General features: G+C 38.5%; 1 protein-coding gene and 1 long non-coding RNA gene across 5 annotated transcripts in view; one reads left to right on the forward strand and one right to left on the reverse strand.

The window, feature by feature from the left end:
- LOC143900123 (uncharacterized) overlaps positions 1-14780 on the reverse strand; it is a 140593-nt gene that overhangs the window by 59960 nt on the left and 65853 nt on the right. The window lies entirely within an intron of this gene.
- LOC143900109 (1-phosphatidylinositol 4,5-bisphosphate phosphodiesterase epsilon-1) overlaps positions 1-14780 on the forward strand; it is a 118014-nt gene that overhangs the window by 45784 nt on the left and 57450 nt on the right. The window lies entirely within an intron of this gene.

Genomic DNA, 14780 nt, shown 5'->3' on the forward strand with positions numbered 1-14780 from the left:
AGTAGACAGAATAATTACAGTGATTGCTGTCATCGAGAAATTACGTATTGTATAATTTTTGCGAAACTATTAACATTCACGTTAGTTAACAATAGAGAATTGTGCATAACAATCGTGCAATACGATCTACCCTTAAACGCGAATGATGCAGCGATAACGATTTTTATGTCTATTTTTATGATATTGTCAGGATAAAAATCGGTGTTGGGGTTTTACGTAACTAAAATATTAGATGTAGCAAGATTCAGAAATACACACGTACAAATGTATTTCAATTAAATTTAAAAGATACCCTGCTCAGAATATTTAAATTTTGCTGTTTAATAAACGCTTTCCTCCGTCTCATTTATTAACACTTTTTATCGTCATTCGCGCGTAAAAGAAAGAAAGATTCGTTTATGTCATACGCAATTTGTATATCAGTGTTGAGGCTTTTTTCACGTAGCTCGCATTTATCTCAGAGTCATTTGTGGTCCCGCAGGAATCTTGACGAAAAGGAGTTTTTCGATGAAAAATTACTTGGCACCGATAAATTCATAAGGTCGACGAGTAGACGACAACAGGTCCGTTTCAAGCATGGTAAAGAAGTAAGATTCATTCCGCCAGACGCAGGAGTTTGCGGGAAAAGTGTAGCATATTTGCTGTGGTTCAAAAAAAGACCCAATGCGCGCTTCAAAATTACAATTCTAGACTATAGTCAGGTATAACTCTCGACGAAATTTTAGAAGGCGACGTAGATAAACGTTAAGAGCGTAATCTGATTTCACGGCTCTCTATTGTCTTAGCTGCGAGCGCGAGCTTATGCATGAAAGCTTTCGGTACGCAACCACAGTCACGAGGCAATTACCCACGTTAAAGACAGTTTATGCAAACGGCCGGCCTACCTTTTCACGAAACACGGTCGAATTAAGTGGTGTTTCCTTTATTTCGCATTCCTTATATCACGTAAATTTAAATAACCATCAGATTTCTCTTGTGTCTTTGAACTTTGAAAACGAGCACTTTAATTAAACAAGGCACAAGCGTGGTAAAGAAATAATATTCGAACGACGCATACTTTTTTAGGTAAGCAAGCGAATAAATTTTCGTACGATAGTTTATTTCTGCCATGACAATAAACGAATTGCGAAGGCGAATAATGCGCGTTACTATATAAATACACTGACTTTTAGAGCTCTAGGAATATAACGATTGGTCAGACTTCTTTTTATCCTTCAGCTGTCTTCCGGTGATCTATCTTTGGTGGTCGTATTCTCAAGCGCTCGAACAACTTTTTCTCCAAAACAGTTATCGGGTTTTACACCGAGTAGAAAAGCGCGAAAACGAGAAGAACGAGACCCGCGCGTGAGAAATTTCTATGAAGACATTCTTCTCGGTTCACCAGACGCGCGATTCGAATTTTCATCTGAAATCGTTCGGAATATTCGACATCTGCTCGCGATTATATAATCTTTCTCGCAGTCGCTCTATTTTTCCTCTCGAAACTTGTCATTTTGTAAAAATATTTGTATTTACATTCTTTTCTTAGTAAAAATAATTCCGATAATACATCACTTTGCTTTCTAAATCGCGTCGCTGTATCAAAATCGCTAATATTTTTTATCTCGTTACTTTTTTATAGCGCGTTAGTGAAAAACTGTGTAAAGGCAAACGATATTCATTGATAACTTTGCGATACGCTTCTACGGTAGCGAGTGGAATTATCGACCGACATAAGTGGTGCCGAGGCTGAAAGGCTATTACACGATGATACGTTTCAAAAAGGAGGTCACCGAAGCAACAAATTAAGTCGTAACAAAGACCGTTGTAATGGAACGCCGTTTTGCATTTAATGAAAATAATACAACTGCAAACAACGAAACACGTGGAACGCACGAAATATATATATACGTAATGATATTCAGTTGCTCGTTATCTACCCCGTCGTCGGCGAGTAAATTCGAAATTTTTCCGACATGATTACCAAAACGATAAGAAAATTAAAGGGTTAAATTGCCGCGTTTGAACCAGTTTTGGATAAAAAGTACTCGACGACACGTAAAAAGTTATTATTTTGTGCGCAGCGACTATATTAGAGATTATTCTGCAATGCAGTTGGACCCCGCGTTTCATTACAGATTTATATTTATTTTCTACAAAATTATAATACAAAGATTTTTTTTACTTTTATCCTACTGTAAATAATTTCATTAATGACACGGACAAAATCTGTTGCAATCATATTAACTTTAGCACAAAAAAAGCTTTCTTCACCTAACCTTATATAGTTATACAGAATTACTGCACTCACAGCTTCCTTTAGATCAAAATTTAATTAATAAATTACATAAAAAATGTAATTTGTTTTAAATTAAATTTTGATACGAGAGAATTATGATTGCTGTGATTCTAAAATTATGATTATGGAAAGGTTTATATATGCTATAAAGTTAAATGTCATCGTGCGCGCCTTTTGTTCACATTTTTATGTATTTTATTAATTAAAACTTAATCACATTTTTTTTTCAATACTTGGCAAAATGCTAAAAGCGACCAGAGATTTAATTATTAAACAGAGCAGCGCGGGCGCGCCGATAAGTTCAGATAAGGATAAAGGTATCAAACCGCAAATACCGCCATTTCAAGATCCAACGTGGAATGTAAAGGATTTACTATGCGTGAAGTATTCACCGCCGAGAAACTTATTAAACAGGAAGATTCGCATTGCGCGGATACTTTTGTAAAAGAGATATTCCGAAATGCCGATCGATCGGTCAGGCAACGCAAAGTTTCGCGTATGAAGAATGTGGAAATAATCGCCTGTAAAATCACCCGAAAAAAATATATATGAAAACGAAATGGCGACCATTCTCTCTCTTCCATGCCCCCCTCGCTCTCCCGCCCTATAGTCCTTCCACCACTCTTCTCTCTATATACCAACACGAGATTATCGATGAGGGCGCACGATCGATCAGCACCACCGTCCCTTCTAATATATAACGGGCGCGTACAAAAAGTATCTGAATGTAAATATGTATACAGATGTACACCCTGTCCCGATATAAAGAGAGATATTCTTGACAAAAAAAACCGGCACTTTTGTAATTTCGACATTTCCCCGTTTCCGTCATCGAGCCTTCCCAATTTGTTACGGACGAGCCAGTGAATTGAAAATGTTCATTCGCGCCGATTAAATTCCTAATCTGCGTGGACGCGCAGTTATATCATGTCGGGATAAAATTGCTTCCGGCAATCATCTCGATGTGCCAGAGAGATCCCTCTCTCCTTCTCCCCTCTCCTCCCCGCTCCCGTTTCGGGGAAGTTACAACGCAGTTCGGAAGCATCACAGCGCGCAACGATGTAAGTACCGTGCGTTAATGTGTGCCGATGGAAATCAAGCTTGACGATGCACATGCTCGAGATTCACTGACAAGCGAATCAAACATCCTGTAATGGAATCAGCGCCTAATCACACGCGCTCTCCCAACGTGCCTTCCCCGCCGCGCCGCGCCGGGCCGACCATCCGCGAAATTCGCCGTTGTTTGAGCGGATTGGAGCCGATATAGAACGTTTTCTCTAGAAACGCGTTTCCCATCTCGGCCCGCGATACATTGTACTGTTTCGCGATTCCACCCTCTGCTTCTCCCCATTCAATCGGACCGTTCGTTCGAACTAGGAACCCGACGCACGGTTTCGACCCTCTTCCGAGGCACGGATCGCATTTACCGAATGTCAATCACGAGTGTCTTCCATTTAGTTTTTACACGCGAGAATTCGGGAACCGCAAGAAGAACCGCGTTTCTTTCGCGATGATATATAAAACGCGATATCAAAATCTATAATACGTTGACTAATTCCTCGTTCATTTTTTGTCGGCATTTTGAGATGAATAACCAAAACGTGTGGACATTTAATTTACATATAGGTATATACATATATATAATAAAATGGAGTTATAGAATTCAATTTTTTTTTATTTAATTGTGCAAACGTGCTTTCAAAACCGAATGTTCAATAACTATGAAAAATACATAAAAATGGATTTTTATAGATTTCTACACAAGAGTTATGAATTTTACTCACACTGTATTTCTGAACGCTTCAGTTTCAAAGAAGTAAATCTACTAAAACTGTTACATTATTGTTAAAAACTTTCAACTGCAAATTTAATTGGATGCTTGTAAAATAAATGTTCTTATTTTAATTTCCGCTTACAGCTTTCTCTGTTGCGACGGAACAGCTGGAATTGTATAAGAAATTTTGGACTTTACCATCCTTCAAAAGAAATCGATTCGTAAAACATGAAGATTAAATTGTTCAAAGTTAGGTCTGGGAGTCGAGAGATGAAAAATATCCCATCTGTGTAACTTTGTAACGTCAAATTAATGAAATCCGAGAATGTTGAATTATTGAAATTCAGAATTGGATTTACGACGTTCGAAAAATGTGTTGAATAAAGCTCTGCCGAGCACTCTATCGAGATATGCATATATTCAAAATTTAAAAATGTATTTGGATAATCACGGATTATAATGAAAACGATAATATATACAAAACAAAGGACACACTGGCAACCTTGCGGATAATCAATAATGCGAATATCAATAATGCATTACTGGGGCTATTAAATATTTCATCTGCGTAACTTTCCTTTTTGTTGACTCGCGCCAAAATTTATCCGTGAGAGAGGCAGGATCAACCCTCGGCTCTTATTTGCAAAGCTTAACGATCCGGACATCAATTTCCCCAACACGCGTGTCCTAAAAACGTTCGAAAGCGGATCCACGAAAATACCGGGAAGAACGGGTTCGAAACGGGAGGTTGAGGGAGGAGGAAAAAAAAGTGTATAAACTTTAACGTCAGGCGGAATATCGCGACCGTAGCAGGTGTAGCAAAACCGAGAGTAGCACCGGGGATGAAATATGTTCGTATTGTGTTTCAGGAATATAGCGAGCAACGCAGTAACAAAGAGATGTGTGTTAACGCATAGCGACAAAGCACCTATTATGCTCCAAGATTCAGAAAATATCTCGGAATATCGTTAAATAACTTTCGAGTATTTATTATCTGCCTTAAGAATTTTTGTTCTTGGAAAAGTTTTTAAAGCAAAATTACCTGCATCTATAGGAGATTATATCGATACACTCGCCATTTATTTATCGTAAAAAAAGAAGTATGTTAAACAAATCGTTTTAAAACGATTGAGTATCTTTCGCGGGCTTGCTAAATTTACTATAGTAGATTTATTTGACAAAATTTTGGGGGAGAGGCGATATTATCAGAGAGTCACGTATTGAGATAAATTAAATGATATAAAATAAATTAATAATGAAGCAAAATTTAATCGTTTCTTGTAAATTGAGAGAAATGATTTATATTTGACCTTTAGCGTGTCATATATTGTATAGTCAAGAGAGTTATGAGTCCGCGCTGTGTATCGCTGTTAAAACGGAGCAGATGCTTTTAATCTGCAATAAAAACAAATCTTTCTCATCATCCTTGTGTGCACATCTAGTTATTTAAAAAAAACTGTCTGTTCGTGTTTGAAACTATCAGAACAACTAACTTTATTTATCGTGCAGTGCTATAAAAGCAGCGAAATCGCAACAAACCAAAAAATAGTGATGTCCGAAATCGGTATCTTCACTTTCTGGATGCTAAATAAATTTTTAATTAAACGTACTAGCTTGTCTGAAATTAATTTAAGTACACTCGTTCATTGATTTGCATATAGGCTATTAAACTATATAGCAAGCGCTCTATAACTTAAAATCTTATCAATTCTTCTATGAACAGATAATTTAGAGAGGAACAAGTTTTTCAGAAATGATACAAGAAATTCGCAAAATTAACAATGTATTTAAAAAATTAACATAATTTATAATATAGCATTTAAGTTACTATATTATACTTAATTAAAATATTAGTTAAAGAGAGGAAAAGAGAATCATATAAATGTCGTTTTTCTTGAAAAATTAATTCGCATTATTCTGACATTAAAATCCATATCATTAATTATGCTTACATAATATATCACGGGGTTGACCCTATTTTATTATCTCAATATCCACGTAATGTGAAGTGTGTATGTCGTTATTTGTTATAATTTCAAAGTGTCTCCGTACCTTTATTTTATTACCATATTTGCTTCGCAATATAAAGTTCTATACGTATCACATGTTAAAATATCACAAATGCTTTAAAAATGAAAAACTTTCGAATAGATACGTTCTCGAGATTGAACGTGTATTTTTTCCTCGTTTCTTATTTGATCATACCTATTTCATTCATTCATTGTTGAATTCATTATAAGAAAAATCAATTTCTTCCCATAAATTGCTACGGGAAAAAAGTAGGGCGCGAGCAAAATCAAAATCAAAATCGCTATTTAAATATTTATTGGATGTTTTATTATTTTACTTTACGGTACTCAGCGTTGCCGTTTCATTTTAATTTGCGCTTCAATGAAAGACGATAGGAGTGCAATTAAATATCGATTACTTCTACGACCTCAACAGAAGCAGCACGAGCTTATTGAATATTCTCTCTTAAAACACGGTCGAGATGTATACTTATTCCAAAATCTCCAGTATACATTTTTCAAGTAGAAAAGATATGGGAAGGGGGGGAAAAATATTATTGCTTCCGACGATAGTATTTCGAGAGAAGATCTCGACTGTGTTCAATAGCTTTTACGGTACAGAGGGAAAACGAAAATCATTTTAAAACGGAGAGGAAGCTGACACATTCGGCCTGAAGTATTGCGAGTATACCTCTCCCGATATAGCCCGAACGGTTCCGCGCTCAGCAATTCAGGAAACGTCCCTGCCGCGTATCTCTGCGTGAATCCACAAAACCGAGTGCTTTACGGCGATATTCAAATTTCATTGATACCCAAAATCTACGGGGTTCCGAGGTATTCGGGACGCGAAAATTCTAAATATGCAGCGACGGCGTTCTTGGCCTCGCAGTTTCTGCGACTCGGCAACTATATACAGCGTCGTAATTGTTCTTCGAGAAGACGAATATTCTAACAACGCGGAAAACTTTAACTATTCCGTGACAACATCGCGATCTCGGGGACAATCCGGATGTTAACGTGTCTCGGTAATCTGCGCGAGACGTTGGTAAATCGCGGGGAATGTTATGCGAAACTTATTGCGCCGCCTTCGCGACTAACAACATCATTCTGGGGTAAATTTGGCGAGTATATAAACACACGGCGCGCAACACACTTCCAATTATCGTCTTGTAACTTGTAACGGAGTATCTCATGCGAAAAGCTCGCGCACCAGATCTTATACAGAGGGATGCGAGCATATTGAATACGCTGCGCCGCGGGGAATAAAACTTTACGAGTCGCTCCGCACACGTCAGCCGCACAAACCTATATTGATCGGTTCATTCAATCGAAATTCACGAAATACAGATCAAAACGCACGACAAGAGCGAGCACCGAAGTTGAATTTTCGATATTTTACATGTGGCTGGAGACGTAGAAAATATGCCCCCCCCTTCCGCATATCTCTTTTTGCTACAAAGTGACTTTAATGACTTGTGATCTTTATTTAGATTTATCGAAATAAACGAGATATTGTCAGATATATTAAGCGGTATTACACAATTTTTGTCGACTTTATCTCTGCATTATTATATAGAAAATATCAGACAGAGACCGCGTGTATTCAAGCTTTGTTCTTTACAGATTTTGCAACACAATAACGCTGATAATAAAACAAATTAGTTAAAAACAAAATAAATTTTTTTGCGTCAACCACTGGACAAAGGCCCGAATTCATAGTCGGATCTTATTTCAAGACTGTCTTAAGTAATGTCTTAAGATGCTAATACGGCTCTGTGATTGGTTCATATATAACATCTTAAGATCGTACTTAAGACGGTCTTAAATATAAGATCCTTGGACTATAAGACTATGAATACCGGCCAAAATCGCGATGAACGAGTGGCACTTTGTCTAAAATACAAGAACCGCGTGTTTGCGTATGCAAGTCGTAAATAATGCCGCAACGGGGGTGAGACAAGGGTTCCTTAAGCACAGTATTACGTGCAGTAAATACATGGCGCGCGCGCGCTTGGCATGGCATTTGCTATAATACGCGAAATACGCGTGTTCACACATCCTGAAGGAGGAAAGAGAAAGAGAGAGGGAAAGAGAAGAAGGAGAGACGGGCACAAAGACACAGAGGATATATACACACGGATACTTTCTGGGTCATCCTCTCTATTATCAAAGAATCCCAGGCCTGCCCGTGATACGCGGAAAATGAACGTAACCTGGCGCTAAGGGGGTAAAGAGTTTAACTCTCGTGGCGTCGAAGCTCCGTAAATAGTTAAAAATGCACGCACGTCGCTTTTAACAGGGAACCGAGACAGCGGATCGCTCGAATATTACATAAAGCTATAAGAAAAAGACGCTGAACATATGCGAAACAGTCATATTTAAGGCAATCACATGATATAGACGAGCTATGCTGCCAATAATTTTTCGACATAAAATAAAATGCAACTCACTTACAATTAGATAACACCATATTTCGACGATGATATCAGAAAAAATCAAATACAATAGCAGCGATGATTATTTTTTGCAAATAATCTCCAAGCTATTTTCTGGTTGCAACGCAAAATGCGAGATACTCTGTCAATTAAATTTCGAATAATCATTGACTCGACTACCAGCTTTTCCTCTGGGACCATTCGCGAGATTTTATCGCATCAATATAAATACTAAATAAGAGAGAGAGAAAGAGAGAGAGAGAGAGAGAGAGAGAGAGAGAGAGAGAGAGAGAAGGGAGATGAAAAAGAGAAACAAAAACAGATAGAATTCGATTTTCCCTAGCGTGCAGCTCGTTAATTCGCAAACGCCGCGATACAGGATGCATCCATGCTCGTGAAGCGGAAGCAAACAAATTTGTTCCGGTTTTTTAAGTCCTCGCTAAAGAGTACATTTTACTTTGCTACATACAGAAGATCACCGGAGCAAGAAGGAAAGCGAAAAGGGAGACCGGGGATTGTCGATACGACTTATCCGCAATCTTTCTCAAACTGATTGTGAAGGGCACATCGCGGCATCGGCCCACGGGGACTGCGAGCAGCGTGCAGCAGTAGCCGAGAGGGAAGAAAAATGCAAAATGGAGAAGATCCGTTCTCTTTATTTTCGTCGTTTATCTCGACGCTTTACGCGAAGGAAAATGAAGCGAAAACATTAGCGCCTTTTGCTTTGCGGAAGATTTCTGTATGAAAAATATTCTACGTTGAGTTTTAACAATAAGAAAAAAAAGGACTCACACATGGAAGTGCTTATTCTTCTTCCCAGCAATAGAAGTATCTTCCCAACAACAGAAACAAATTTAAAATTTTACTTTTCTAAATTGTTTTAAAGTACATTAAAAATTTAAATTTTTATTAATGCGCGCAAATAAATGCGATATTATTATCGTCTGATCTATTATTTCAGTCAAAAAAAAACAGAACAATCTTCAATCTTGAGTTTTTTTGTAGTCAGTATCTAATGACTGCATTAGGTTAATTGTTTTTGCAATTTACATAATTTTTAATTGCAATCTTATTTTAATTACTTTAGTTTATTAATTTATATCTTTCAAAAACAAGAAAACGTAGATAAATTATATCATAGTCTCCAAGTTGATGCCCTTGATTATAAATAATCGATAAATACGTGCCTCGGCTTGAGCTTTGACCCGGACTGACACGTATCTGCGCCCGTTATTAATTGACCAAACTCCAGCAGAATAATTAACGATAAAAAGGTTGAGTCTCATTATGTATGAGATGCACGCGCGCGTTGATGCATTCCATCGTTCGATAAACTTTCACCACGACATTCCGCTTTTCTATGCCACGTGCGAAAAAAAAATAATGGCGGAAACCAACAAATCTCGATCAACGATAATTGTGAAACATTAATTAGTCGATATCACGGATGAGCGGCTATCTGATTTTGTGGCTACGAAAACATAGCGATATTTCACGTTAGTAACCGGAAAAATATTTACACAACGCACTAAAGGTTTTTACCTCTATCTATATCTCATCATTGGCCGACAATTTACACGTGGCTTCGTATCCATTAATAAAACTCGCGAGTAAACAAAGATAAACGAACCAAGAAATTAATTAAACTTGAGGTTATATTAGTAATGTTGTGTAAAAAAAAACCCGATGGCCAGTATAGCGTATTTCGCAAGTAATTGATATTCTATTTTGCATTCTTCTTTCAATCCCTTCCGGGTGAATTCCCTTACAGGAGAGAATTCGGACCGATGCACTTTCGATGCTACATAAATATGTTACAAAGGCACCGACCACGCGCGTCCCTATTATCGACTCCTGTGACACTATAACCGCCGCCAGCGTCTTTTTCGAGAGAGACGCTATCATCAACAGCGCCTCGCAAGCTCCATTATACAGAAGCACCGTGCTCCGTCGTGCGATATAATTACATCAACTGTAAGGTAATGTCAGTACGGTCAAACGTCCAGCGGCATTTCTAAAATTGGACGGCGACGCAATTTCTAAGTGCGCATCAACAACACGACACACACATACACATACACTTGTCTTCGATTATATCAAAGGAAGCTAAACTAAAAAAAAATATGAAAGAGATGCAAATATACCTATACGTATATATTTCTATATACCTTAGAGGTAAAGCATCTCTATTATTATAAATCTATTATTCAGTCTACGACTTTTTCTACATTTGTATCTTAGGAAACTAGTAATAATGGACATAAGACCCTTCATCATTATACAATTTAAACTCCTAGTATATTAGAAAAAGTAAATTAACTTCGTTTTTTAACAAAAACTGGAAGTACGATTCCTTACCTCTAAGGTACAAATTTATATGCATATACATCAAATGTTTATTTTCGCATTGTTTAAAATTAAATGATGCGCAAGCGGCACGCACGAGAACAATATTAAAATAACGGTGAAATATCGTATTTTTATTGTAATATTTTTCTCCTTTCTTGAGACTTTATTGCTGTTCGATACGCGCGGTGTCTTTAGGCGCGGATCCTATCGATTTTCTAGCTGCGTGGTCCAGCTTCCTTGGAATCGACGATGGCAGTCGAACGCGCGTTTTGTTCGGCTTCATGAGTAATTTAACCACGGAGATTCAATTGATCCTCTCCTGATGCCGGTGTGTATAAGGTCGCAGTGAGAGATAACGATGGATGAGCTACACGGCGCCCAGATAAGTGGCTTATTAATTAAAGTCGGATTATATTACAGGCCGAAGCAACGACGAGCTTAGTAGAGTGAGTATGAATGCGAGCTTTCGTAACATTCAAGCTCAGCCTCCTACGCGGGAGGCACGCTACGTATATGTTGTCATATCGGTGGGCGTGAGTTCTTATCATATTATCATTATCTCGTTCCCCCCCCCCCTGTTTGAATATCGCTTCGGCAAACGCAGCGGTGCCGCGTACCCCAGAAGAGACAATAGAACCGTATTCTCTCCTACATTAATTCAATTAATTTCAAGTAAACTGTAATAAAAATTTTAGACAATGAAACGTTACTGTGAAAAGATATGCATATTTTAAATTTGAAAAAGCGTGATAAATTCTGCGATGTCCCTATTGCGAAAAGATCGACTTAAAATTCAGAATATTTATCGTAAAAATTTCATATTAAAATTCCGTTCGTTTCGGAATATTTTGCGGATGTCAGTAAATTTGCTGGGTTATAAAAGCGTTATTCTTAAGGAGACACACGGAAGTAAACGGTCGGATCGCGTGACGCGAGGATAAATCGAGGAAAAAGGAAAAGAACAGAGAATTGTGTATAGCTTGTTATTTGCGATTATGATTTTCGGTTGCTCGCCGTGCGTGTCCGCTCAATATGAGAGGCACTTTTAATGAAGCGCGGCGCGACGGCGACCCTAATGCATCCCGAATTATTGCAATGTGCCCGATTACTCACGGCACTTACGTAGTCGCGAGCTTTCAACCGAATTACGTAACATATATATTACATATTTTACTTCCGCCTCGGATATACAATTTCGTAATGTATATATCTTTCCCTTCTCGCCTTCCGATCGCGCCTGCATGCACGTACGATACGTACGCGTACGTGGCTGAAAAATAAAACTGTAACCTTCCGCGCCACAAATTTCCGCGACGATCCGGTGCCCCGTCTCGCCGCACTTGTCGATCCGGGTATTTTACGTTTGCTTCGCGCGGCCTTCGATATTACACCGAAATTTTCGTGACTTCTTCATTCGCATTCGAGGCTTCCGCCCTGCGGTTTGTCGTCGTCGGACTATTTCCTCGGTTACGTGCCCTTTAAGCATCAGAAGCACGTAATGCCACCGGTCGCCCCTCGTTCACATTAATAAAAATTTGCTTAAGAAAATATGCTCGAGTCTATGCTGAGAAGCAAGGGGAGAGAAGAGCAAAATTGGAACAGAATTACAGAAAAGATAAAAAAAAAAGGAAGGAGTGCAAGGTGACATTCGTATGCTGAGAACGGTATCGTTTTGCATACACGAACGTGACCGCGTCGTTAATGACTGCCATTTTCTTTCTGAAAGTATCGTTGCAGTGCGTGGCGAACTGTTAATCAATTTCGACTCCATAACACTCACATCCCAGGTTATAACGAGAACGTGAGCGCCATTTTTGCGCAATGACATTAAGTCACATATAGCAATATGTTTTCCATGTTATGTGTTATTTCGTCTTCTTTTTTTTTATATAATAATGATCTTCTCATAAATATGGTGATCTTATGTATAATAAAGATATTTTTTATATATAAGGGTCGACCAAAGGAAACACAAATTAGCTGTTTGAATAAAATATGAGATAAATTAAGATAAATTAAGCACAAGAATATGTGCACGGTAATTTAATATGTATTAATTGGTAATGTTATATATAGGTACAGTCGTCCCTAACATTTAGGCAGGTATCCTATCTCCAGTGACATTACTATTCATGACGCAGTGACAAGCCTATATTTCATTTGGGCGACTCTTATGTAAACAGTAATATTAGGTATTAGGTCGTATAACAATATATTTATCATGTTTACATGTTAATATTGTATACATATAGATTACAGATAATGGTGTTTAACGTGGCGTATTTCAGGTCACGCAATTTTCGGTCAATCTAAGGAACATTTATGAGAGAAGGAACTGCGTGTCACGTAACCATTTCCCCATAGTGCGGTTGTGAACCGTTCCCTTGGTCCTTGAACGGAATTCGCTTTTATTTGAAAATCAATCTACTTGATGCAGATGCGGAAAATTGAAAACAATCTTGCGTCGCTCCTTCATTTCCCTCAACACATTCCCCTCAATCGTTCCGTCGTCGAGAGCAGCCGTATACTTTTTTATTTGCTATTATTCCGAAACGTTCACGGCGAAGCTCTACGAAGGAGTTAACGTACATAATTGAAGCTTAATAAACGTTGCACGAGGATATAATTAAATATTATCAGTATACGTTTAAGAATATCAATGTTTCCATTTGACATTATCATCTACTTAATGAATGAACGGCATTTCTGGCTGTGCGATTGATTCGCTAAATATTATATTCGCGATACATTCGGCGCAAAAATTTGGGTCGCCCGGTCGATTTATAAAGGAAGGGCGCTTTTCAACGGTAGATTCGGATTTGCGGGAGTCAGCGCGCGATAATTCGCACGTTAAAAGAAATCGCGTCGACGCTCGCGAGAGAAGAAGAAATATTCTACGACAGAATAAAGAAAGAAAAAAAAATTCGCGCGAGTATAGCGCAATAAATTCCGTGACTTAGCACGAGATTGATGTCGATTCTCACGAGGGAAGCGTGGTAAACGGAACGTGTACATACAGCAGAGTTTGAGAGGCTTTTCTTTCTTCTCCATTTCTTTTTTTTTTTTTCAAAACGTCCTAGTTTCTACGTATAATATTTATAGCGATATAAAGCAGCGCGGCGTACAAGTTTCGGAGCCAAATCGAGCACAAACTCGACTCTCGAACTGCTTCTTATCCAACTGTAACTTTTGCTCGCGAACCTCACTGCCCTTCCATCGAGGAATTCTCTACTCCGTTCCTCTCTTATCCCCCCTCCCTTTTATCTAGAGTGTACGTTCGCCTTTTCGCCCGATGTCCCTTCATTGAATTTCTCGGCCCGAGAAGATCGAGGTGTTTGAACTTTCACACCACGTAAGCGATCTGGTGTAAAAGTTTATTTGTAAACTCAGCCACCTATCGAAAACCACTTTCAGTCTTTCGCTATAATCCTTAGACGAACGATCGGAGGCGCGTAGCGTCAAGCTTAAAAACACACTCTATATACAGAGCAGTAAATTTACGTTGAGAGAAAGATAGGTGCTTATTTCAGGTGTTTCCCAAGCGCCTGATTTGTCTGAGTAACTTGGATATAAGAATATACGTTGCATTACTTCCCGCGGGAGAACAGGTGTTGAGAATAATTTCACCCCTGGCCGATTTTCTTGTTCCGGCAACCGCTCATTCTTTTTACTCGTACGTCGCGCGAAAATGCAGTACGGAGAGACATGCCAAATATATATAGACGTTGAGCAAGGAAAGCTTCGGGATAAGTTTACCATGCCGCGTTTTACGAATTTTCTCCGCACCGCGCGGAAATTGCATCCACATTGAGGGAAGAAGGAAACTAAATCCCTCGGAAATCTCTTATTGTCTCTCGCAGATATGAGAAAATATTAAAATATTTTGGACAAGACTCTACGCGCGCGTAGCGTTCGAACGCTATTAATTCGAACTC

This window comes from Temnothorax americanus, unplaced genomic scaffold, assembly GCF_048541705.1.
Source record: "Temnothorax americanus isolate GAGA-0224 unplaced genomic scaffold, ASM4854170v1 Scaffold3, whole genome shotgun sequence".
NCBI classification, from domain to species: domain Eukaryota; kingdom Metazoa; phylum Arthropoda; class Insecta; order Hymenoptera; family Formicidae; genus Temnothorax; species Temnothorax americanus.